At 35.9% G+C, this 27448-nt stretch overlaps 1 protein-coding gene and 1 long non-coding RNA gene across 9 annotated transcripts in view; one reads left to right on the forward strand and one right to left on the reverse strand.

Annotated features, from left to right (window-relative positions):
- LOC141549636 (uncharacterized) overlaps positions 1-27448 on the forward strand; it is a 154576-nt gene that overhangs the window by 101188 nt on the left and 25940 nt on the right. The window contains exon 4 of the long non-coding RNA XR_012484405.1: positions 11228-11352. This is a non-coding gene — a long non-coding RNA (uncharacterized LOC141549636). The remainder of the gene's footprint in view (positions 1-11227; positions 11353-27448) is intronic.
- Positions 1-27448, reverse strand: part of ZBTB7C (zinc finger and BTB domain containing 7C) — a 553406-nt gene that overhangs the window by 60168 nt on the left and 465790 nt on the right. For 5 of the 8 annotated variants that reach the window (XM_074279330.1, XM_074279331.1, XM_074279333.1 and 2 more), the window contains one exon: positions 18880-18924. The exons of the other annotated variants lie outside the window; for them this stretch is intronic. The gene's annotated coding sequence lies outside the window, so the exon portion shown is untranslated. The remainder of the gene's footprint in view (positions 1-18879; positions 18925-27448) is intronic. 8 annotated transcript variants of the gene reach the window in all.

Raw genomic sequence — 27448 nt, forward strand, 5'->3', positions numbered from 1 at the left:
TGACTTGTCTAGGGTTACACAGCTAGTAAGTATCTGAGCTGATGGCTCTAGTGCAGGACCCCGGAAAACTTTGGTACCCTTCTATGAGGTCATCACAATTGAAAGTCTTAGCTTCTAGCCCCCTAATTCTACCTGAAGTTCATAGAGTAATTAAGTGACTTACCCAAGATCAAACCTGAAGCAGGGCTGGAATTCAAACTCTTGTCTTCTCTGACTTCAGCTATAGTTTTTTTTCTACTACTTCATTCCATACTATCTGGCCTTCTACACCCTCGATTCTCTACTGCACCCTATAGATCTCTTCTGTTTTCTAAGTCAGTTCCATATTCTTAACTTGTTCTTCTGTTCTTGTCTCATTCTCTGTAGCAGCTCTTTCAATTCTGGTTTATGGTCTTGATTCTGTAAACCTTTACTACCCACATCTAGGGGTTATAGGGCTGTAACAATTATACATGCTTATTTTAGATGGTTTCCAAATAATTATATAAATGTGGCAAAGGATCTGGAGCAAAATATATTACATGCATGTTATATCAAAATATCTGAACAGGGTATGGACTTTGATTCAAAGCAAAATTCTCTTCCATAAACAACATTCAACACAGTGAGTAGAAGGATGACTAGGCCTGGAGATGATAGCATTAAGTATGTGAACACAAGCACACATGAAGGTAACCACAAAATTATAAATACTGCCTTGGCTTGGATATAAGTTTAGGGTATCTATAACACCACAAGACTTTCCAACTCCTCTTTCTACTTAGGTCAATTTATAGTCTTTTCTACCCGCACACTCTAAAGAGAGATATATTGGAAGTTCATAGTTATTTTTCACCTATGTTTGGTAATGTATGTTTTTTGTTTGTTTGTTTGTTTTTTTTGTTTGTTTGTAGCAGTCATATTGGTCAGGAAGCACTTGCTTTCCCATAATGATATGGAGCAAAAACAAAAATGTTAATTGAATAAGAGAAGTGACATTTCTCTCAGTTTCAACAAGGATAACAAGGCAAGAAAGAAAGGGTAGTGGGGTAAAGGAGTTGTAGTGCTGATTTAGACCAGCCATTAAATCATTGCTAGATTATTTAATATAATTGGAGTATGTGTGCCATGTTGTTCTGACTTGTGATGTATGCTGCAGGAAGAGGCAGAAGATGTCAGCTGTAGTTGATGCCTCCTGAATTCCCTACTCTACTCATATTACTAGTACTTCTATTAGTGTTGTGAGTTTATTTATTCCAATTTGGGAACTGATCCTTTTAGTAGGGAGAAAAGGATAGAGCTTAGACCATTGTTCACTGGGACTCAGATGTCCTTCCTTGTTTTGTGATAGATATAGTTTCTGTTCAAGGGTCCCTTACTAGCAAAATTCATACATTCCCAGAGGAAGACAAATTTTTGGCAGGAAGGGAGGAGGAAGGGGTGAGTGGGTGGAGACATGAGCCATACTCATGACTCTCCTCCCCCAGTTCCTTGGTAAATTCTTTTAATAAGAATATGAAGGCTCTAGGAGTTCCTTTTTCCTTAATAATAATAGTAATAGCTAGTATTTGTATAGTGCTTTAAGGTTTACCAAGAATTTTATAAACATTATCTCATTTTATCTTCATAACTATCCTGGGAAATAGGTGTTATTATTATTTTCATTAAATAGATGAGGGAACTGATTCAGACAGAGTTTAAGTGACTTTCCCAAACTTACACATACAGTAAATGTCTGAGATGGGCTTTGAATCTCAGATCTTCCTGGCTACAGGTCCAGTACTACATCCACTGTGATACCTAGCACTCCTTGATGCTTGGATGATGCTGTTGAGGGAGAGAGGGTTGGGAAAACAAAAACAACTTTCAAAGTCTGCTAAGCAGTTGTCTGCATATCCACTTCTCACCAGCAGTCACCCCTCTGTTCTAGTCCAGTTAGCCTTTTAAGTTTCTAGAGGGCATGTTTTACACATTTTTGAAATCATCTAAATTCAACATATAGCCATCACATTTCTATTATATAAAAGGCACCATGTTAGACTCTGGGAAAATAAAGATAAATATGGGACAAATCCTGTTCTCAAGTAATTTAGAATTTAATATGGATAAAAATATACATAAAAATCTATGATATAGGGGAGAGTGAATTAAGTGCAAAGAAGAGATATAGGTATAATATTATAACAAATTAAAGGAAGAAGAGAGAACATTTAGAGGAGAAAATGGTGGTGGTGAGGATGTCCCCTGAATTAGACCTTGAAGGAAGGGACAGACTTCAAACTAATGGAGATTATTTGATACAAGGGAAAGTCCATTCCAGAAATGGAAGATGACACTCTTTCCTCTTTTCCTTTCTTCCTCTTCCCTTCCATCCTTCCCTCCCTCCCTCTTCCTTCTCTTTCTTCCTTCCCTCCCTCCCTCTTTCTTTCTCTTTCTTTTCTTCTCTTTCTTTCTTTCTTTTTCCTTTCTTCCTTTCTTTCTTTCTTTTCTTTCTTATTTTCTTCCTTTCTTTCTTTCTTCCTTCCTTCCTTCCTTCCTTCCTTCCTTCCTTCCTTCCTTCCTTCCTTCCTTCCTTCCTTCCTTCCTTCCTTCCTTCCTTCCTTCCTTCCTTCCTTCCTTCCTTCCTTCCTTCCTTCCTTCCTTTCTTTCTTTCTTTCTTTCTTTCTTTCTTTCTTTCTTTCTTTCTTTCTTTCTTTCTTTCTTTCTTTCTTTCTTTCTTTCTTTCTTTCTTTCTTTCTTTCTTTCTTTCTTTCTCTTTCTCTCTTTCTTTCTTTTTCTTTTCTTTCTCCTTTCCTCTCTCTTTCATTCTTTTTGTTTTCTTTCTCTTTTTCTTTCTTTTCTTCCTTTCTTCTTTTCTCCCTTTCTTCATTTATCATTCACTCAATGAGCATTTATTAAGTGCCTAGCAAGTACTAAGCACTGTGCTAGGTACTGGGTATATAAACAAAAACTGAAATAGTCCTGCAACTTACATTTTATTTAGAGAAAGCAACATATTTGCAGAAAATTAAATAAAAATATATGCAGAGTAGATGCAAAGTAACCTCTAGGTGGAGGACAAAAACAACTAGGGGTGGGGGGGAAGATCAAATGTTTATAGTGAATTGACTGTCCTGGGCATAAAACATATATTCTGGCTTCTTGAGAATCAAGAAAGAGACATGGGGCCTCTACAGTACAAGCATATATCATAGAATAACAATACCATAGTTGGAAGGGATGCTTCAACTCATATCTAAACAAGAATTTCTTCTATCATACACTCAAAAGAGGCCATCCAGCCTTTGTTAAAGATCTTTAAAGAAAGGGACTTATCATCTTGCATTATACTTTTGGATAGCTCCAATTATTAGGAAGTTTTTCCTTTTAACAAGCCTTAATTTGACTCTTCTATGAGGAGTTTGACTTGCCTGAGAAGGAATAACTTATTCCAACTCAGAAGATGTGAATTGTGGGATGGGGAATGGGAGTCAGAAAGTTTTATGATTTAATAGAAGATCAGATAGTAGTTAGCTAAAAGAACTTTAGGGAAGTTTCAGTGCCACAAGGTCATTAAATGTTTCAGGTGAGGTTCAAGGAAAGATGGGGGGGATGGGTAGAGAGAGGGAAAACAACATAGAGATTAGAAAAATATTGAAGTTGAAATTTTGCCTTCTTAACAAATTTTGCCTTGGCTGAAGAAGATATAAAGAGAGGAAGCCACAAGCCCTTGGATTTAGGATCAGCCTAATGGAACCAATGAAATGGCCAAATGTCAGCTTCTCCAACATTCTCTTCCTAGATCTTTTATTAGGACTTCCTTAGCCATTGGTTCTATGGGGAAACAGATTTTAAGTTTTAAACAACTGATTTACCAACAAACTATATGATATAAAAGTTCTCTTCCTAAATCAAGAACTGCCTCATATCTCTCATCAATATTTCTATTTTAAAGAAAATTAATGTTCACCCCAGAAGAATGAATCTCCAAAACATGGAATTTCTGATATAAATAGGGGAGAGAATTTCCTCATCTCTAAAATGGGGAGGTTGGAATAGATGTCTTTTAAAGTTCTTTTCCAGTTCCAAAGCTATGATTCCATGGTATTTTTGAAGGGTGGGGCCTTCCCAAAGTTCTTCAAATTATACCACCTAAGTTACTGTCTACTTGGCTTAAGCACAAGATGGCTCTGCATACATGCAGTTTTCACTTACAATCAGACCCACCCAGCTTCTTCAACACATTCCCCTTCTTCCCCCACCCTTCAATGTAATATGTGCTCATTGTCTTAAGGAGAAGGCAGCAGCTAGAAATCACTTCATGAAACTCCTTGATAGTAGCAAAGCATTAGAGAGCTGCTAACTGTGTAAGACTTTAAGATTGGGAGTGGGAGGGCCTGACCATTTCAGTCCTCCAGATTATTATTTGATCCCCATAGAAATCCAATCCCAGTAGCAGCCAAATCAGAAGGTCCTCTGTCCTTATGACATCTCAGTAACCTTGGCCATTTGCATGGCCCCAAGGGAGCCCAATAATAATCTTACCCAAAGATGAAAAGAGGCTCCATTATTCAGGGACAGGTCTTTCTCCCACTCACTGTTCCAGAGGAGCAAAGAAATTTCCCATTTTCTCCCTTCAAACCCTTGCGGGTAGAGGGAGGCATTGTTAAAGTTCACCATTTTAGTTGTTTATATCTCCTGTGCATATTTATTCTAGCTGGAAATCTTCCTTTGGCATTGGAGTGGAAGAATGGATTGAAGGTTCCTAGACCCAGGAAGTGATTAAAAAAAAAAAAAAATTCTCCTTTCCAGAGTAATTTACTTCCATTTCTGTCAAGGACACCAGTTCCTTCCATTGTCAGAATCAAAATTTTGGAGTCATCCTCAATTCCTCATTGTCACTAATTGCATGAATCCAATCAGCTGCCAATTCTTGTTTCTCTCTCTACAGCATCTCTGGAATCCCTTGCTTCTTCTCTACACAGACAATCTTGCCTCCTCCCTCTTCAAACCCAATACAAAAGCCTAGTATTCCTGCTGCACTTCTCTCCCTTCTTCAATCCACCTTCCATTCAGTTGCCAAAGTGATTTTTCTAAAGTGGAGGTCTGACCATATCACTCTCCTGCTTAATAAACCTCAATGACTCCCTAGCACCTCTAGGATCAAAGGAAAACCCCTCTGTATGGCACTTAAAACCTTTCACAATTTTATTCCAATGTACCTTTCCAGGCTTACACTATATTATTCTCTTCATGCACTCCACATTCCAGCTAAATTGGCCTTCTTTTGTACCTCATCCACAACATTTCAAGTTTCCTTACTGTGTGTTTTCACAGGCTGTCTACCATATTTGGCATATGCTCCCCTCCTCACCTCTGTCTCTAAGAACCCCTAATTACTTTCAGATCTCAGTTCAAATTCTAGATCCTATTTAAAGTCTTTCCTCCTTCCACAGCTGTTAGTGCATCCCTGCCCAAGTTACCTTGTATATAGTACTAGCTAGTCAGTATTTGGCACCTTAAAATTTGCAAAGGACTTTATGAAAATTATCCTATTTGATCCATACAACAATCTTAAGAAAGAGATGCTATCACATGACCCCCAATTTACAGCCGGAGACAGACAAAGGTTAATTGATTTGCCCAGAGTCAGTGTAATCATCTGAAGTTGGATTTGAACTCAGGTTTTCCTAACTCTAGGTCCAGGGCTCCATACACTGAACTGCCACCCAGTTGCCTCTGTATCTTGTTTATTATACCTATGTATGCATATGCTGATTCTCCTAATAGAGCAGTGGGACAATTTCATTTTTGTCTTTGTATTACTAGTGCTTACACAGGGGATGGGGGTTAGCAGATGCCTAATAAATGCCTTTTCATTGATATATGGCATGTACAGAGCATGTCCTACAATCTTGAACCAATCCCCACAAGCTCTCTGCTTTTCCTCATAAGATTTCATAAAAATTATCTCATTTGATGGATGGATAGATAGACAGACAGATGGATAGAGGGACAGATAGAAGATAAATCAATAGATCAATAAATAGATAGATGATAGATAGATATACATATATGGGTGTGTATATATAAATACATATATACATACACAAAGACATAGACATATACACATATCATGTTATGTCAGTGAGAAGTTCTTATCTGTGAATAAGCAGATAAACTGTAAGAAGTTGCCCAAAGCTCACTAATATTGTCATTTACCCAGGATCACAGAGACCATAAGTATCAGAGAAAGGTTTTGACTTCTGGTCTGCTTGAAGCTAAACCCAGCACTCTAATCAGTTTAATACATTCCATTGAGTGTGTAGAATCTGAATTGTGAAAGACATTAAAGGTCCTCTAGTCTGGTGGTATCAAAATTCAAACTGTACATAAAGATGCCTGTTGACCAAAAATGACTTAAAAAACAACATATTAACATCTATGTTTTATTGTATTTTTATTTATCTTTATTTATTTCCCAATTATATTTTAATCTAGCTGGGCTATGTTCAAGAGTATTGTGATTTAGGTGGAAATAGGTGTTTTCCCTCTCTAGTCTTGTCCAAGAGGCAGCTAGGTGATGCAGGGGATAAAGTGCTAGGCCTAGAGCTAGGTCTTAAATTCAAATCTAGCCTCAGACCTTCCTAGCTATATGACCCTGGGCAATTCACTTAGCCCCATTTGTCTCAGTTTCTTCATTTGTAAAATGAGCTGAAGAAGGAAATGGCAAACTACTTTCTGTATCTTTACCAAAAAAACTACAAATGGGGTCATGAAGAATCAGACACCATTGAAATGACAACACTCTAGTCCAATGCCATAAAAATAGCAGCCCTGAGAAGTGACCATTAAGACTTTGCTTAAACTTCTCCACAGGCCTGGCACTCTTTCATGAAATATCATGATTGGAGACAGATTTCCCTATATTTCCCTTCACAATTACCCCCATAATAGGAAACTGCCTATTCCATCCATAGATAAAACTAGCCCTACTTTTAGTGAGGGAAAAGGAATCTATAAGCTCTGTTTTACAAACCAGATATGTTAAAGACTCATAGTGTAATGCTGGAGAAACTGAGGCACAATGGAGATTAGAGAGTATTTAATATTTTATTTGAAAGGGAGAGATATACTGGGACCAAATGGATCCATAGTTTGGTCCCAGGGCCGAATGAGACTATCAGCTCCAAGAATCCAGCCAACATTGTAAGTTCTCAATGACATATACACACGTGGCTCAGATACAGGGGCATCGAGGCAGGGGTGGAGTCAGGATGCTGAGAGCCCTGAACAGGGCTCTGACAGGATGGGGTGAACCACTGGAGATGGGGATGACATAATGGGGGGAGGCACCCCCACATGGGGAGAAGCAGCTTGTTAAGAGGGTATCTGATATTCTGATAGCTTGGGATGGGGAGAGGCATTCTGATATTCTAAAATATAAGACCTTTTTTCCTTATCAAATATTCTGATGATTAAGAGGGAGGAGTGGTTTTGCAGGATTGAGCAGAACAATTCAGGGTAACAGAGGCAGGACAATTTAGGGAAACTGAGTCAGGATAATTAGGGAAACTGAGTCAGAACAACAAAAGAGAACTGTGGCATAACAATAGAAAGGGAACAGTAACTTGCTTTAATTTGTTGGTCCTGAAGCTGGGTCTTCAGGTGTACCTAGCTCCACTTTCCATCTTCCCCTGAGTCCTGCCTGGATAGCTCCTTCTTTAGAACTTCCCAGGGTAGGCCCCAGGAGAGCTTCTGATCCATTTTTTTCTTCCCCAGCAACAACCCTTACACACTCCACAAAACAATTTGAAAGGGAAGTTTATAAGAGGAAAAGAAATGAAAAGATCTCATTTAACAGCACACACTGGGTGGGGCTACTTCCTGGCCGGAAACATTGTGGCGAGTGGGCCCAGTGTGACCACAGAAAGTTGGTTTGGCTAATCCAGGGCTCACTGGACAGTCGAATAGAGGCCAGGCCGGCACGCCGGGCTCCCTACTTCCTGGCCCCGGCCAAGCCAGGGACACCTATACTAATTTGCACATGGCAGGGTAGGAATTTCTTTTTAACTAAAAAAAAAAAAAAAAAAAAAAAAAAAGAAGCAACAACACAAATTAGGTCTCAGACAAAAAAGACTAGCGCTTCAGCATGTCAAATCAGGAGCCTATGTAGCAGCTGAATAAAGCTGCAGCCATACTGCCTCTACCCTACTGAGTCACACCCTGGGGAGGGGGACACCCACGGGGGAGGGGGAAGGATCTTGATTCCTGGGCTTGGGGGTGGGACAGGGTGGGGCGGGGGAACAATGCAAACAGCAAACTTTGCTGTGCCCACGCAGGTACAGACAGGTTCCGGGTAGCTTTTCTGGGCAGAAGTGGTAAAAGAGCTCCTGGATTTATTGGATCACGCCATTTCCCAGATCTCTTCATTGCTTGTCCTTGTCCTCATCCTTGTCTTCATGCCTCTTTGGAGTCCCTTGCCAGACAAAAAATAGTCTCCTTCCTAGACGAGTCCACGGTTACTGTGAAACTAGCTCCTCAGCATCTCCATTCATCTTTCTTTTCTGTCCTTTCCCCACCTCACTTCCCATGGTCTCTGTCTGTCTTAGTCTTTCTGTCTCTCTCTGTCTCTCACGTGTGTGTGTGTGTGTGTGTGTGTGTGTGTGTGAGTGTGAGAGAGAGAGAGAGAGAGTGTTCGGGTGCACGTACGTACACACACACACACACACACACACACACACACCCCTTTAGAATCATAGGATTAAACATTTTAAAGGAGAGTTTGAGAACTGTGCTTGAAGTCAGAAAACCTGGGTTCAAATTATGCCATAGAAATGTTCATTCTATTGAATCAATTAATTTGCAAAATCAGGATTCCATGCCCCAAGTTCCCTTCCAGCCCTAAAAATGTGATCCTAAACTACTTAATTCAACCCTCTCATTTTGTAGGTAAAGAAACTGAGGCCCAAAGAAAGGCAATGATGGTCAAAATCACACATAACAAGTACCACTGCTGCTTTCCTTAAGATGCAGCGCTGGCTATCTTATAGGTTTTAAAACTGGGAAGCTTTATCACTTGTCTCACCAGAATTAGAAGGACACTGCCAATACTTTGGGGATATAAAGAGAGTCACCTTAGGCCAAACGGTCAAGCCCAATACTACTTAATCAGTTAGGTAACCCCATAGTGCATAGAGTACTGAACCTGAAATTACTCACTAGCTTAGGGACCCTGGACAAGTCACTTAATCCTATTTGTCTCAGTTTCCTCACCTGTAAAATTAGCTGAAGAAGAAAATGCAAACTCCTTCAGTTTCTTTGCCAAGAAAACTCCAAATGGAGTCACAAAGAATTTGATACAACTGAACAACAATGAAATAAATGATTTCTCCCTCTTCTAATTCCATGATGGGAAAAACACTTTCTCATTAATATCTTCACTTGATTCATGAGTTTTCTTACGCAGAGGATAGGTTCCATAAAGAAGACAATATATTTTCTTTCTCCTATCTTGCCCATGTCAATTAGCACAAAACTGAATCTGTTGATAAATATCTATTGATTGATTGCTGATAGCAATCTCTTTTCATTCATTTCTTTAGTTAATTTCTTTTAAGACAGATATTTATTAAAGAACTACAGTGCTAGGTTCTGGAGAATGCATGTAGGTTAGATGAGACACTGTTCTTGCCCTCTTGGAGTTTACAGTTTAGTGGAGGCATAAAATCCTAACACATTAATTATGACATATAATATCACATAAGTGTGTTAGATCATGACTACAGAGCTAGATGATTATTTCTCAACAGGTAGGCAGTAGCTTACCTATACAAAATGCTGCACTTACTCTCAGATACTGTAGCCTTAAATTTTTAACAGTTTTTTTTTTTTTTTTTTTTACAAGGGAGTGCTATTGAGAAATATCAAGGCTATAAAAATGAAATGCATGAATGAAAAAAAACAACGATATATTAGAGAAGTGCAAAATATAAAGAATGTTATGTGAGGGACAAGGGAGAAGACCATTATAATAATGAGACAAGGAGTAGATCAATAGTTTCCCTGATATAGTGGACTGTCAAACTAAGGACTTTGCTCTATTGATTCAGGTTGTCAAGTTCTCACCAACTATCATCTTAGAAAGCTGTCCAGGGCACTTGCCAAGGGTCATAGAGCCAGTATATATCAGAGGAAAAGCGAGGACAGGGAATGTCTTTTACCTTTCTTAGCATAGTGTTTGGCACATAGAAGGTACTTAAATATTTACTGACTCAGTTGAGACCTTCCTGAGGCCAGCTCTCTGCCCAGTATAGGAAATCATGTCTAAATCTGTTTACACCCTCAAGGATAAGACTATTTTAGTGGCAGATGACAAATTCTTAAATGAAAGTAAAGACTTTGAAATGATGGAATGTCAGGGATCAACTAATCAGTAGGGGAGGGTTAGGCTTTTGGGTGTCAAGGGGTGCTTCCCAGAATATCTGAAGTCACACCAGCCAGGAAGCATAGTGGATAAAGCATTGGGCCTGGACTTAAAAAGTTGTCCGATCATTTCAGTCTAACTCTCCATGACCCCATTTGGGGATTTTCTTGGCAAAGATACAGGCATGGATTATCAAATGATAATCCTTCTCTGTCATTTTATATGAACTGAGGCAGACAGGATTAACTGATTTGCCCAGAGGCACACAGTAAGTGGCTGGGATCAGATTTGTACGGAGGAAGATGAGTCTTCCTGATTCCAAGCCCAGTACTTTGTCCAGTGTGCTCATGGATTTAGGAAGTCCTGAATTCAAATCTGGTCTCAGACACTTACTAGCTGGGTGACCTGGCAAGTCACTTAAGTCACTTTGCTTCAAATTTCGCCACTATAAAATAAGAATAATAAATAGCATCTATCTGCCAGGGATGTTTTGAAAATTAAATGAGATATTATTTAGAAAGTGCTTAGCACAATGCCTGACATGTTGTAGGCACTATAAAAATTTATCATGTTATTATATTATATTATATTTATATTTTTATATTGTGTATATTATGATACCAAATATTTAGATGGTTGCCTGTTTAGCCTCCTAGTTAAAGATGATCCTAAATGAAGCTTCTAATTTCTATTCTCAGAGAATCTATTGGTATTCTGATTATGCTGGGAACAGTTAGGAAAGGGAGTCTGCCTGGAGGTAGGCATGGGGGGGGGAGAATGATTTCACTTTGGACAGAATAAATTTAAAGTGCCAGTGACCAATTAACTTCTCTCTTTTCCTAGGTATAGATATTTATAATATCTTGTCAGATAATGCAAATGTCCATGTAATTTTGAGCAAAAGGAAGGGGTAGGAAGGGAGTGAAGAACTGAAGCAGAGAAAACCAATACCTACTCTGGAGGCTGAGGTAGGTGATGGGGACAGGAGGTGTTACATCTTATACCTAAAGTCATATTGATGGTGGGTCAGCAGCATAATCCAAATATAGGAAAGACAACTTATTAACATCACTCTTAGTTCAGCTAATGGCTTAATACAATCTCTAGAGTTACTTCATCAAGTTTCCAGTAGCATAGCATCATCTAATCATAGATCTAGAATGGAAGGGACCCCAGAAGTCATCTAGATCACCCTCCTGCCCCCATTTTCCCCAAAAGAAAAATAAAGTATTAAATAAAACTGTCAATGATCCTCTCTAATAGCCAAATATTAAAGATCAGCATAATCATAGAATTACTGGATTTTTATAATGAAAAGGAGCTCTGGAAAGCTCATTAATTATACCAATATCTATCTATCTACCATATAATCTTTATGTATTCATATACATATATACATACACATGTATACATATATACATTCATATATCTATGTGTACATAAATATATTTGAAGTTTAATAACTGCTTGGGAATTTCATGAAGCCTTTCACTAGAAAGGTGAAACCTTCGAATTTTAGATCTTCTCCATTTTTTACCTTCCAAATTCTCACCCAATTCCACAGCATTAAATGTCCTTCCATGTTAGCTACACCTCTTCACATTTTTGTCTTAGGGTGTAAGAGATTTAATGATAGGTTTCTCACAAAGAATCCTTCAGACAAAGAGAGAGCTCAGAAAATAAATTAGTCTTACAAAGAAATTAAGGTGAGGCAGAAAGTTGCTCAGAGAAAAGAGGAACAGATTGTTAGAAACAGGGAAAGGGAAAAGCAAAGGTCACTAAGCCCTAAAACTTTGCCTTCAGGAATCAGATGGGATTTTCCAGTACCAAATTCTAAACTTTGGCTTTTTCTGTAAATTGGGGTGAGGGTCTCAGACAGCCAATGGCATATCTCAACATAGTGATTTTATCTGGCTCCTGTTGGTTCCCTAGGATAGAGTGAGAATTCTGGAGCTTACTCCCCACCAAGTAGAAAGGAAATATTTATTTCCCAGTGCTGTTAAATGGCTGACTTTTAATGTCCCCATGTGAATGAATTTCCTTTGGGATTTCTTTGGAGTAAATTTGCTCCTCTCTATGAAAGCCAAGTGCTTGAGTGCAGATGTGATCTCATTAAATTGAGTGGCTTCAGAGTGGTCCTAGTTGTCCATCTAATAACAGCCCTCTCTATGAAAAAGCCAAGAGGCAGAGGTCAACCAAATCTATCATTCGTCTCTGACTCTAAGCTACAGACTCAGTAGATCTTGAGCTTTCTTCCCTGGCCATAAAAACAAACAAATAACAACAGAAAAAAAACCAAAAACAAAACCTGTCATCCTTCTGTTTCTTCCCAACTCTCAGTTTCTCTGAAGTTCTAAAGTTATGGATTCCCAGACCTCTGAAATTTCCAGCTCAGTGATGATAAGCTGGTTGGTTAGTCTTGATTGAATGATTCTACAAGTAAGTCCCTGTAACTATTAGTCTGTATTCACTGGACCATGAGACATGAAGTAGACTTTATTCTTCTCTTCTTTTTTGTCCCTTCCCCCTTCTCACCCTTATCCCAAATAACACCCACCCAAATAATTACCACACCTAAATCTCTTCATACCTTATGGTGCCTTGCACTGGACTCTGCCTAAAAGTAGGTTCAGTTCATGCCATTTATAAGGTCAAAGAGAATATCTGAAGAGTTAGAGCTAAAAGGGCCCTCAGGGACATTTTAGATGAGCAGGTTTAAAACTTTTTGAACTTTTAAAAATTATTGAGAATTCCTCCTCTCCCCCTCAAAGAGCTTTGGTTTATGTGGATTATAGCTATCATTTGCCTCACTGAAAAATCAAAAAGTTGTAGTATTATTTTGAAAATAGTTTTGACCTTGTAGACCCCTGAAAGGGTTTTGGGGGCTATATTTTAAGAACCACTGATTCAGTCCATCCCCTCATTTTTTTCCAATGAAGAATCTAAAAAACATAGGATCATAGATTTGGAAGGGACTTCATACAACCTAAGCCATTTATTTTATAGATGAGGAAACTGAGGTACAGAATGCTGAAGTGATTTAAGGATATATAAATGGCAGAAAGCCAGAATTTGAACTCAAACTTTGGAGAATTTTTTTCTGTAACTGAACTCGAGATAGATATCATTATTATACAGGAAACTCTTCAGTTCTAAGAATTCAGGATCCAAAATTTTAAGTACTTGATATATGCTTTTGTAATGAATTATAGTCTAAGAAAGAAGGAAGGAAGGATCCATCACAGGGTTCTTTCAAATGACAAGTTCTCATAATTTACTACAATTGATAAAAATTCTATTTTCAACTTTTCATGAATATATCTATTGCATAAAGTATGGTGTACCAATATCTTATCTCAGGCTCTCAAAGCACAATGCTATCATGTTTGAAAATGACCACCTAAAAGCATTGAAGAGTTCATGCTAGCTTGAGGATAGGAAACTAAGATAGGGAGAGGTTATGTTAAAATCTTTCCCATCAAATGATTCCCCTAAATCCTACTGAGTCTCTTCCTCTGTCCAGACTTATGTTCCTACCATCACAAAAGGAACAAGGGATGCGGGCAGGCTAGTCAGAACCTAGAGCAAATCCAAAGATGAGAAACTGACCTCAAATCTCACCTATCTCTTTCTTGGACTAAAATCACATAATTCCATGACAATCCCTAGGTTCCCCTGATGTTGAAAAGGGAAAACATCTGCTTTACAGGCTGACTGAGTCTTTAGTATAGAGTTGTTAACATAAATAATACTTTATTTAAATACCCAATAAATATCCATTACCATCTAGTCCCTAAACATACATTCAACAGTTTTCCCATATTGCCTGTCCTCCTGTCCTCACATTGTTCTCTCCAGGTGGAATAACATCCCACCATACCCTTCTCTAGCTCTATCTGTCCAATTTCCTACCTCCCTATACCTTCCATAAAGGATTAAGCCAAATACTACCACTTCCATGATATTTTTCTAATACCTTTAACAAGAAATTATTTAATTTTTAATTTTCTTCTGAACTACTATATTACTATATATCTCTCTTATTCACATTTTACCTTATGTCGTGGTTTTTTTTTTATACACTTGAATTTTCTCTTTTACTAGACAAAATTCTATCAATGTAGTGATAGGATCTTATTGATTAGTATCTCATTCATAGCAGCATAGTAGTAATCAAAAAAATTCACTGAATGAATGTGAGAATACTACATATACGTATGCACACATATTTTCTAAAAAAAAAAGAGATGACATCACCACATTTGTGCACTAATGTCTTCAGAGTGTACTATAAACCACCACCAAAAGAGAAAATAGATGGGGAGTTTGAGAAATAGATTACAAGTTTTGTATGGAGACATGAAGTGTCAGGAGACTGAAATTCAAAAATTTGCTGGAGCAGGTTTCTCTCTCTCTCTCTCTCTCTCTCTCTCTCTCTCTCTCTCTCTCTCTCTCTCTCTCTCTCTCTCTCTCTCTCTCTTCTGTTTCTCTCTGACTCTGAAAGGTCTTAAGGGGCTATATTTTAAGAACCATTGATCCAGTCTATCCCCTCATTTTTTTTTTCCAATGAAGAATCTAGAAAACATAGGATCATAGATCTAGAAGGGATTTCAGAGATCATCTAGCCTAACCCATCTATTTTACAGATGAGGAAACTGAGGCACAGAATGCTTAAGTGATTTAAGGATACACAAATATCAGAAAGCCAGAATTTGAACAGAGTAGGTACAAGGTCCCAAGTTGATAAGTAGTGGGATCTGGCCTGAAAATAACTCCTGCCCTTCCAGCCTATACAAGATAAGGGAATCTAATCCTAAAACAAAACAAAACAAAGTATGAACTAATGTGAAAAAGTTCCAATTTGGAGAATTCCAGTTCGATAGTTGGAACCAACCTCCTGGGAGGGAGTTTTTTTGGAAAGCAGGGGAAAAGTGACCATGACTTTGAAGAGACTAGACAATCATTGAATATTGAACCATTCCTGTAATAAACCACATTTGGTCCTAGTGTATGATCCTGGTGATAAATTGCTATAATCTCCTTGCTAGCATTTTATTTAATTTTTTTGTATAAATATTCTTCAGAGAAATTGATCTATAGTTTTCTTTCTCTGTTTTGGCTCTTCCTGTATTAGGTATCAGCATCATATTTAAGCAGAAAAAAAGGAATTTGGAGGACTCCTTCCTTGTCTGTTCTTCCCCAAATAATTTATATCGTATTAGAATTAATTGTTCTTTAAATATTTGGTAGCATTCACTTGTAAATCTATTTTTTTCTAAAATGGGTTTGATCAAGTATTCTATTTTCTCTTCTGTTAATTTGGACAATTTATATTTTTGTAAATATTCATCCATTTCACTTAGATTGTCAAATTTATTGACATATAATTGGGCAAAAAAGCTCTTAATTATTATTTTAATTTCCCATTCACTGGTAGTGAATTCACTCTTTTCATTTTTGATATCAGTAATATGTTTTTCTTTCTTTTCTTTTTATTTAATTAAATTAACCAATGGTTTATCTATTTTATTAAATTTTTCATAAAACTAGGATTTAGCTTTATTTATTAATTCAATAGTTTTCTTTCAATTTTATCAATCTCTCTCTTGATTTTTAGAATTTCTAATTTGGTGTTTAATTGGAAAAATTTGTTCTTTTTTCTAGCTTTTTTAGTTGTATGCCCAATTAAATCTGTTCTTTTTCTTCTCTATTGATGTTAACATTTAGAAATGATAAGTTTTCCCTAAGTACTGCTCTGATTGAATCCCATAAATTTTGATATGTTATCTCATTGTTGTTATTCTCTTTGATGAAATTGTTTATTGTTTTTGTGATTTGTTGTTTGACCCACTCATTCTTTAGGATTAGATTGTTTAGTTTTCAATAATTTTTAATCTATCTGGCCCTTTATTAAATGTAGTTTTTATTTCATCGTGATCTAAAAAGGATGAATTTAATATTTCTGCCTTTCTACATTTGACTGTGAAATTTTAAGGCCTTAATACATAATCAGTTTTTGTGTGGATGTTCCACTGGGGGAGGAGGGGGAATATATTCCTTTCTATCCCTATTCAATTTTTCTCCAGGGATCTATCATATCTAAAGAGACAATACATCTAGCCAAGAACAATGAATACCCAAAGGGAAATATGTTCTAGATGTTTGATCCTTTATAGTAGAGATTACTGACTATGGAATTACAAAGGAGTCCAGCAAAGAGTTAACACCTAAGGGGAACTTTATGAGGACTCTATAATGGGAGAAAGAAATGTTTAGTAAATAGGAGTTTTGTGTTACCTTTCTTGCTACATATATTCTCTGTAATCACACTTCACTATCTTTGTGTGGAGCCTTTGAATATATTTGTGGGGAAGTGTACCTCAGACTTTTGGTGGAAATGTGCAATTAACAATAATTTTTTTGTGTAACTAAATTGTTTTTTTGTTTGTTTTTGTTTTTTGCTGAGGCAATTGTGGTTATCTTGCCCAGGATCAGGTGTGTGAGGTCAAATTTGAACTCAGGTCCTCCTGACTTCAGGGCTGATGCTCTATGTACTGTGCCATCTAGCTGCCCCTAAATTTGATTAATTGTTAATGGGAAGCACACTGATTGAGGCTCATGAGTAACAATACAAGAAATCCAGTCACTTAAGATTACCTCTAGATTTGAACATTATGGGTACATAGTAGTAATGCCACTCCCTAAAGACCCAGCCTGTTAATGTTTTCATCGGCAATTGAGGAAATAGTACCAGAATAGTACTATCCTTTGGAGAAACCAATTAGAGGTAACTGCTTTCTGGGACAAATTTTTAGCAAAACATAATTTCCCTGCTTATCTCTTTTAATTAGGTATATCTTTTGTCTTTTGTCTTTTGCTTTTGCTTTATCTGAAATGATGATTGCTAGCTTTGCTTTTTTTTTTTTTTTTTTTTCAGCCTCAGTTAAGGCATCCACCCTCTTATTTTTACTCTGTGCTGGGTCTTTCTGTTTCAAGAGTGTTTCTAGCAAACAATATATTGTTGAATTCTGGTTTCTAATCCATTCTGCTATCTATTTCTGTTTTATGGGGGCGTTCATCCCATTCACATTCACAGTTATAATTACTAACTATGCATTTCCCAACTATGCATTTCCCTCCATCCTATTTTTCCTCCATTTCTTCTCTCTCTCTTTTCACCCTCTTCCTCCTCAAAAGTCTCTTAATCTGCCCTTCCTTCTATCAGCACCTCCTCCTTCATTCTCTTATCCCTTCTCCCATACTTCCCTATAGGGTAAAATAGATTATTACAAACAGTAGAGCAAGTATGCTATTCCCTCTTTGATCCAATTCTGATGAATAGGTTTCAAGCTCTGCCTGCTATACTATTATCTTCCCTTCTACTATGAAATCTCTTCCTTTCATGTCTTTTATGTGATCAAAATTTTCCTAGTCTTCCTTCTTCCTTTTCCTTTCTCAGTGCATCCTTCTTTCTCGCTCATTAATTTTATTTTTTTGAGATCATCCCATCATAGTTAACTCATACCCTTGCCCTCTGTCTATGTATACTTTTTCTAAGTGCCCTAATAAAGTTTAAGAGTTACAATTATAATTTTCTTAGGAACTAATTTCTTAGGAATTCCTTAGGAACTTAGGAACCAAATATTTTTATTACTACCTTCTGTTTTTATATTACAGTCACTTCTGGCCATCTATTAGCAAGTCTTCCCTGTAGTACAGGAAAATGGTTAAGGAAAAATAACTGATGGGGCAGCTAGGTGGGACAATGGATAAAGCACCAGCCCTGAAGGCAGGAGGACCTAAGTTCAAATGTGATCTCAGACACTTAACACTTCCTAGCTGTGGAGAAAAACAAACAAACAAAAAAACCTGATATAGTGACTTGGCTACTAATGTTCAAAATCCATAGTCCTCTACATCTTTTAAATCTGTCTCTCATCAACAAAGAAGGACTCATTGCTGGAGTAGGAAATAAAGGAGAAAAGGGACACTTTGTCTTAAAATTCTAACAAATAAGGAGAGGCATAGCCTAACATGTTTCCTAAAGAATTCAGAGGGGAAAAAAGGACTTCTAAGCCCTACAAGGGAAAACCAGTACAGGATGGATGGAAAGCTCTGGTAAATGAGTTCTGAAGACATGACAAGATATAATTCCAATGGGAAGAAAATAGTTTGTATTTATTGGCAGAAGAGGGGGAGTGTCTCAGATTTGTGTGTAGGAAATTCCTTCAAGCAACTTAGATTTTAGAAAAGATGGGCAGAAAATGGAAGTAAGGATTGATCAGAGGTAGCTAACACAGGATGACAGATTTTAAAGCTAAATAGATCTCATAGAATAGAATGCTGGTCCAAATCAAATAAGGTGAAATAAGTTATGTTTTTAAAAAAATATTAAATTAAATTAAATATTAGATTAAAATGAAAAATATTAGGTTAAAATTTGTTTAAAATACTTTGTATAACTTCACATATATAATGGATATTATATTGCTTACCTTTTCAATGGGTTGGGGGAAAGGCTAGCAGGAGAGAATTTGAAACTGAAAAATTAAAAAAAAAAATTGAGTGTTAAAAAAAAAATACATTGGGGCAGTTAGGTAATGCAGTGGATAGAGCATAGGGCCTGGAGTCAAGAGGACCTTAGTTCTTTCAACCTCAGACACTTGATAACTTGCTAGCTATGTGACCTTAGGTAAGTCACATAAACCTTTCCTCACAAAACAAACAAACAAAACACATAATAGGTGCAGAAGGGTAACTAGAAATGAGTTTGTCTGAAAAAAATAATCTGGAGATTTTGGTAGCATAAAAAATCACTATAAATCAATGGTATGATTTGAGATCCAAGGAGGTTGATTCAATTTTAAACTAAATTAAGAAAGGGCTAATAATGACCAGGTAGGATTTATACCAGGAATGCATAATTGATCATATCAATAGAAAACCAACACTAATCATGTCATTAGCTTAATAAATGCAGAAAAAGCCTCTGATAAAATATAGCACCTACCTCTATTAAAAACACTAAAGAGCATAGGAATAAATGGAGCTTATTTTAAAATAAATCATATTTGTCTAAAACCATCAGCAATTATAATCTGTAATGGGGTTAAGCAAGAAGCTTTCTCAATACAATCAGGGGTGAAGCAAGAATGCTCATTATCACCTGTGTCATTCAACATTTTACTAGAAATGTTAGCTATAGCAATAAGAGAAGAAAAAGAAATTAAAGAAGTTAGAATAGACAATGAGGAAACAAAACTATCACTCTTTGCAGAGAATATGATGTTATACTTACAAAATCATACAGAATCAACAAAAATTTTTTTGAAATTATTAACAACTTCAGCAAAGTTACGGAATTCAAAATAAACCTATGTAAATCACTGGTATGTCTATGAATTACTAACAAAATTCAGCAGCAAGAGATAAAAAGAGAAATTTCATTTTAAATAATTATAGATAATATAAAATACCTGAGTGTCTACTTGTCAGACAAACATAGGAACTATATGAACACAACTACAAAATATTTTTCACACAAAGTCAGATCTGAACAACTGGAAATAATATTAATTGCTCGTGGATAGGCTGAACCAATCTAATAACAATTCCGCCTAAACTAATTTATTCAAGGAATACTAATCAAACTATCAAAAATTATTTTGTAGGGCTAGAAAAAATAACAATTCATCTAAAAGAACAAAAGCTCAAGGATATCAAGGAAATCAATGAAAACAAATTCAAAAGAAGGTGGTCTAGATGTACCAGATCTCAAACTGTATTATAAAGTAGAATTATCAAAACAATTTGGTGGAATTGATTGGGTATAGATTATGTTTTAGTAAATGACCATAGAAATCTAGTATATAAAAAATTAAAAGATTTAAGCTTTTGGAACCAAAAACTCATTATTTGAAAAAACTGCTGGAAAAATTATAAAATAGTATGGCAGAAACTAGGTAGAGACTAACATCTAACACTGTATACTAAGAAAAAAGCCAAAATAGGTACATAATTTATACATAAAGGTGATATCATAAGCAAATTAAGAGAGTATGGAATTGTTTATCTGTCAGGTTTATGGATGAAGAAAAAATTTAAGACTAAAAGAGCTATAGAGAGCATACAGAATATAAAATAGATAATTCTAGTTTAATAATAAAATTCAATAAATTTTTATAAATTTAATAAAATAATAACATTTAATAAAACATTTTAATAATAAAATTTTAAAGTTTTACATAAACAAAACCAGTGAAACCAAAATTATAAGGAAAGTAAAAAATTGGGGGAAAATTTTTGCAACTAGTATCTCTGATAAAGACCTCATTTCTCAAATCAAATTTATAAAAAATACAAGTCATTCTCCAATTGGTAGGTGGTAAAATGTTACGACCATGCAGATTTCAAAGAATTCAAAGCTATCTATAGGCATATGAAAAAAAAATTCTAAATCATTATTGATCAGAGAAATGCAAATTAAAACAACTCTGAGCTACTACCTCATATCTATTAGGGCTAAGATGACAAAGAAAGGAAAATGTTGGATGTTGGAAGGTATGTGGGAAAACTGGGATACTAAAACATTGTTGTGAATGGTTGTGAATGGATTCAACTTTTCTGAAGAGCAATTTGGAACTATGTTCAATGAGCTATAAAACTGTGTATACCCTTTGATCCAGCAATATCAGTACTAAGTCTATTCCCAAGGACATCCAAAAATAGGGGAAAGGACCTATTTGTACAAAAATATTTATAGCATCTCTTTTTGTAATGGCTAAGAATTGGAAATTAAAGGAATACCCATCAATTGAGGAGTGGCTACACAATCTGTGGTATATGATTGTCATGGAATATTATTGTAGTATAAGAAATGACAAGCTGTTATGGGCCAGAACTCTGTACTTAAAACAAGGATTCTTACAAGGTTCTAACTCAATAGTATTGATGAGACAATGGTTATCTAGTTTAATATGGTGATTAATAGTTCTCTAAGTTCAGTATGATTGATTTAATCTTACAACAAATAATGGTTTCCTAGTGATATAATGATTGGTTTATACTCAAAATAGAGCATATAAAAAAGCTTCGACAAACTCAGTCAGAGTGAGAGCCAGATACAGACTCAGAAGGGCTGGGAGAGAGACTCAGAAAGGACCCAGAGACAGATTCATTCCATCTTCATCAGCCTTGTGGTAGCTGGCCTATCTTCCTGCATTTCTCCACTGAGACCAAGGCCACTCTGAGAGGCCTTAAGAAAGCTAGCCCAGGCTCCAGGCAAGGAAACTAGATTGTGAAGGAGAAAATAAAGACTTTGGACTTTAATACCTGGCTATTCTTGTGGTGATTACTCTACTGAAAAGAAGGCTGCTCCAAGACCTCCAGAAAACTAACCAAGAACATTACAAGAAGCAATATGATTTCAGAAAAAACTTGGATTTACATAAACTGATGCAAAGTGAAGTAAGCAGAACCAGGAGAACTTTATACATAATAATAACATTATTATTCCATGAAGAGCTTTGAATGACTTAGTTATCCTCAGCAATACAATGATTCAAGACAATCCCAAAGGATTAAATGATGAAACATACTTTTAGTTTATAGAGAAAGCATTAATATTGATTGAATTTAGACTAAAGCATGCTATTTTTACTTTTATTTTTTTCTTTTGAGTCTTTTTCTATGAAATGACTAACATGGAAATGTTTTATATAATTACATATGTATAAGTTATATTTGATTGCTTATTATCTTAGGGAGAGTGGATGGGAAGGAGGAATAGAACTTGGAACTCATAATTTTAAATAAAAATGTTTAAAAATTGAAGAAAAAAAAAAGGCCTAATAACGAAGACTTGATGGGACTTGGGAATTGAAGGTGAAGAGATGGAATGAGGAGATTTCTCATCCTTGTGCTAGTCTGACCTGACTAGCATTCAGATCTGGATTTTAGGAAAGACCCAAGTATACTAGAGAGTGTCCAGCAAACAGTTGTAGATGGTTAAAAGCCTAGATATCATGTCACATTAGGATCAGTTGTTTCCAGAATCCAGATTTACATTTTTTGGTGCGTGCATTTCATAGCAAAGACCCAGCCTCAATGGACATTTTTCATCTACTTATCCTGTCAGTGAGGCACCAGGTCTTAGCTAATTAATGAAATGATTATGCTTCAATGAGGGACCCTGCATAGACGATCCTAATTAACCAATGTGATAATGAGCTGGTGCAGGCAGGAAGAAAGAACAGGAAAAAGGGAATCAGGAGATTTAGGTTTCAGTCTTGATTGGACAAGTCATTTTCCTTTATGAATTCACTCTCCTCATCTGTAAAGTGAGGAGATGGGGGAGGGAACAAGCAATTGAACCGTGCTAAGCACTTTACTCTCTACACTTTAGGTAGGTGCTATTATTTTCTTTAGTTTAAAGTTGAGGAAACTGAGATAAACAGAGGTTAACGATAATGCTATCCTGGTAAATGTTTAATTGTGTGTATACAGATGTGTGCATGCACAGAGGTACAGAACCATAAATACATATGTGCACAGATGTATATATATATATATAATATCCATCTGTTTTATCATATAAAATACATATGTATCTATGAGAGACAGAGACACATAGAGAGGGAGAGAGAAAGAAAGTTTTGGTAGACTGAAAGCTAACTATGAATTTGATTCATATCAGTGATTTGACAGTATGATTTGACATCCAAGGAAGCTAATTCAATTTTAGATTGAATTAAGAAAGATTTAGTAGCTAGGGCTTATGTGAGAGGAAAAGATATATGTTTGTGTATGTGCATGTACATACATACATATACACATATAGCCATATATAATAATACTTTCTTATTATTATATATGGCTATATGTGTGTATACATACCTACCTACACATATATGTATATATACAAACATATACATATATCCTCTCTCAAGTCATGCATATATTAGACTAGATGTACATTAAGTATTTCATAGAATGACTGACTTGATTCTTTGTTTTTTTTTTACTATCTTTTAATTGTGTATATAAGTAATGAGTTTGAAACTAGGAAAATTTAAGTTAAAATCTGGCCTCTGACAATCACTAATTGTGTGATCCTGGGCAAGTCACTAACCTTTGTTTATCTTAATCCACTGAATAAGGAAATGGCAAACCATCCCAATATCTTTGCCAAGAAAACCTCATGGATGGTATGGTATACAGAATCATGAAGAGTTGACCATGAGGTGAATAACAACAATTATTACATGTATATGTATACACACAAAGTTTAATCTGCATTATTAAGATTGTCACTATCACTTTTTTAATTCTAGAAAATCAACAAACAATAAATCAAGCCCTTATTTGTAGATCTTTGATTTCTGAGATATAAATACACTGAAAATTTAATCATTGGTTCTTGTAAGGTGATTTGAATAGGCTCTAGCACATCTCTGGATATATTAGGTGATTTCAGGTCTCCTCCAGCTCTGCCATTCTGTGATTCCTCTGACTGCAACTCAGGTCTCACGAGACCCAAGATTTTCCCACTGTAACAGGCTGACTACTAGCAGCATGAAAGTATGCCTCCAGGTTTTTTTTTTTTTTCATGCCTAATTATTATGTTATGGATAAGAACTGATATTTATATGGTACTTTAAGATTTGCAAAGTGTTTTACATAAATTATCTCATTTGATCTTCACAACAACCTGTGAGATATATATCACTTATTTTGTTATGCCAATAAATGGGGAAATGAATGCTAAGAAAGAGGAAGTGAATTCATGGCCACATAATTAGTCAGCATTGAAGGGGATACAATCCCAGATTTTCCCTGGATTCTAAATCATTTCACTGCTTAGAAGTAGACATCCTTTATGGGTTCCATGGTATGAACTGACTAATCTTTGTCTTTATCATATCTAAACTACATTTTGTCAGAAATTTATGTCAAGAAAAATTCAGCTTAAGTGTCTCTGTTGTTCTTCAAAAACAAATTAATTAATTCATTTAACAAATACAGAGCTGGGAGCATTTTATGTTCAGAAAAACAAATGTGCCAGTACTTCTGAACCATAGACTGTATGGAAGAAAGCTATATAGAAGAAGAATGGAAAGATGTGATATACTCCATAAACAAAGGTGTTATTTTTTTTCTTTTCTTTTTTAATCCTAAAGTTAATAGGTAGCCACTGGTAATAGGTAATAGAGTATCACCAGAGCTTGAGTGAGAATAACATAAGGCAAAAACTGCTCTTTAGAAAAATCAAGTTGGCCTGCAAGGTGATTCAAGTCTTGTGATGGAGAGAGCCATGTGCTCCCAGAGAGAGGAGTGTGGGGACTGAGTGTGGATCACAACATAGTAATTTCACTTTTCTGTGATTGTTTGCATTTCATTTTCTTTCTCATTTTTTTTTTTTGATCTGATTTTTCTTATGCAGTATGATAATTGTGGAAATATATATTGAAAGATTGCACGTTTAACATATTGGATTGCTTACTGTCTAGGGGAGGGGAGAGGGGAAGGGAAGGAAAGAACATTTGGAACATAAGATTTTGAAAAGGTGAATGTTGAAAATAATCTATGTATATGTTTTGAAAATAAAAAGCTTTAATAAAAAGAGACTTTAGCTATATGAAGATGGATGTCTTATTTGCTTTTTTAATAAAAGAGAATTTTCTTTGAAAAAAAGAAAGAAAAATCAAGTTGGCAATACTAACCCTCAACTGTGAACATAATTGCATATTCCTGCTCTGAAGAGAATGATTAATATAAAGAATAAGAAAGGCATGAAAAGACTTATACGAACAGATGCAAAGTAAAGTAAGCAGAACCAGGTAAACTATATACATGTAATGAAAAAGAAAGAACAGAAACAACAATAAAATAAAACTGAACACCATATAATTATAATAACCAAGCTTGGATCTAAAGGGGAGTTATGAGAATGCATCTCTCTTTCCTTCTTTGCACAAGTGGGGGACTATGAACTTGAAACATTACATATGCTACACAAGTTGCTTGATGCTATTTGTTGGTTTTGCTTCCTATCTTTTTATTTTTTCTCTTTACTTTTTATTTCATATTAGAAGCAATAGCTTTCTGGAATGGGGAGATATATTAGTAAATGAAGTGATGTAAAAAATAAGAAATGCCAATGAATTTATTATTATTTTTTTAAGATAAGTAATTATTGATCTCTACAGAGCTGTCCAGGGAGAAAAAACACTTTATATTTTTTAAAGTGCTATGTAAATGTGAGTTGTTATATTGCTATTAACAAAAGCATCAACTGGATGTATGGAAATGTTATGTAGGGAATGTTGAGAGATTTGCTAACTTGGCCCTTTTCTTACTTACATACAATTCATGGGATTATAGTAATATCACAATACATTATATGATTAACAATATCAAAAATGGTACAGATAATTAAATTCTAAATGTATTCAAAGCTGGGTGAAGAGAGTATGGCAAGCTTGATTGGTCTAGAAGGCTTCTATAGGAAATGGGATATAGGGGCCTTGAAGGAAAGGTAGATCTAAGCAAATAGGATCAATGGAAGGCATTTTAGGCAGGGAAAATCATGTGAACAAAGGTATGGAGATTAGAATGTAGAAATTGGCTTGGGGGAATGATGAATAGACTATAGTGAAGATTGCAGCCAGATTAGTAGGCCTTAATGCCAGCATGAATAGTTTGGACTTTATCCTTAAGATATTAGGATCATTGACATTTTTGGAGTAAGGGCATTATAGAAATGATACTGCTTACACTGACTGCAGGTGTATATACTTAAACTTACTGGTCCTTAATTTTTTTCTCAATAAAATGAGAATATATCTGTCTTATTTACCTCCCTGGAAAACTGTGAATATCAAATCCTAATATTGGGTAGAAAAATGCTTTGAAAAGAATAAAGGACTAAATACAATTAATGGATTGTTATTTCTTTTTGTGGGAACATTGGGGACAGCCCCCTTTAATCCAAAAGCAACAAGAAACCCTTGTGAGTTATTCCCCTACGGTAAAAATTCAGGAACCCATGAGATCTCTCCTTCTTTGCCTCCCCAGTGGAGCGGGTGCTTAGAAAGGTTCACACTGGGCTATGTAGCCAATTACTAGGATTTCTTCTCCGTGATTTTTCTTCCCTTGGGTGGGAACCAAGCCTGGAAAGTGACTGGAAAACACCCACGTTCAGAGACAGCAGGCGTTTTTTCCTATAAGCCCCCGGTTTTTCTTAGATCATTAAAAAGGGGGGAAAGAGAGAAGGCCACTTACTGTGCCCTGTATATGAGAACATTTAGAACATTTCTGTACTCAGGAATTCTAACATTGTGAGGAGACTAAATTCAGGGGCTCTGTGTGCACAAGTATGCACCGTTCATGCACTAGCCAGAAAAGATTAAATGTGTTTTCACACCACATATTTCTTCGGCTTGCTGGAAATCAGAGGGTGGCTTTCTCTTTGGCTTTTGGGGTATCATTCTTAATAGTGATTTTTGAAATTATTTCAAAGGAGACTTCTACCTGGGGTGTTAAAAGCTTTTTTTTTTTTTTTTTTTTTCAATAACATGTACAGTTTCAAGGCCATTTTACTGAATGACTACAGTTCCTTATGCTCAAACTAAGTGCATTTTTTTTTTTCAGAGAACCCCTCCAAGTGATGCTGAACAGAATACAGAGGTCAGCACAGAGGTATCAGGGTTTAGTTACCTCTCTATCTCTCGAAGGTCCCCACAGGGAGGAGAATTGGAGGAAAAAATTAAAAAAGAAGAGGTGAGAGAGGGAAGGAAGAAGAAAAATAGAAATAAAGAGAGACATAAACTGGGAAGAAATAGGTATGTGGGGAATGGGAAAGAGAAAGAATTCATAGACCTTCGCAATTTAGTTCCCTTCTACCTTTACAGCTTGATTTTTTCCATACTTCTCTTTGTATACACTTCAGTCCAGCTAGATTAATCCTCTGACTGTGCATCTTCCTGATATCCTGTGTAGTCTCAGCTCTTGGCTTTTGTTCAAACTATTTTACCTTCTTTTTGTTTATCTGACTCCTATCTATCC

This window comes from Sminthopsis crassicaudata, chromosome 1 (assembly GCF_048593235.1).
Source record: "Sminthopsis crassicaudata isolate SCR6 chromosome 1, ASM4859323v1, whole genome shotgun sequence".
NCBI classification, from domain to species: domain Eukaryota; kingdom Metazoa; phylum Chordata; class Mammalia; order Dasyuromorphia; family Dasyuridae; genus Sminthopsis; species Sminthopsis crassicaudata.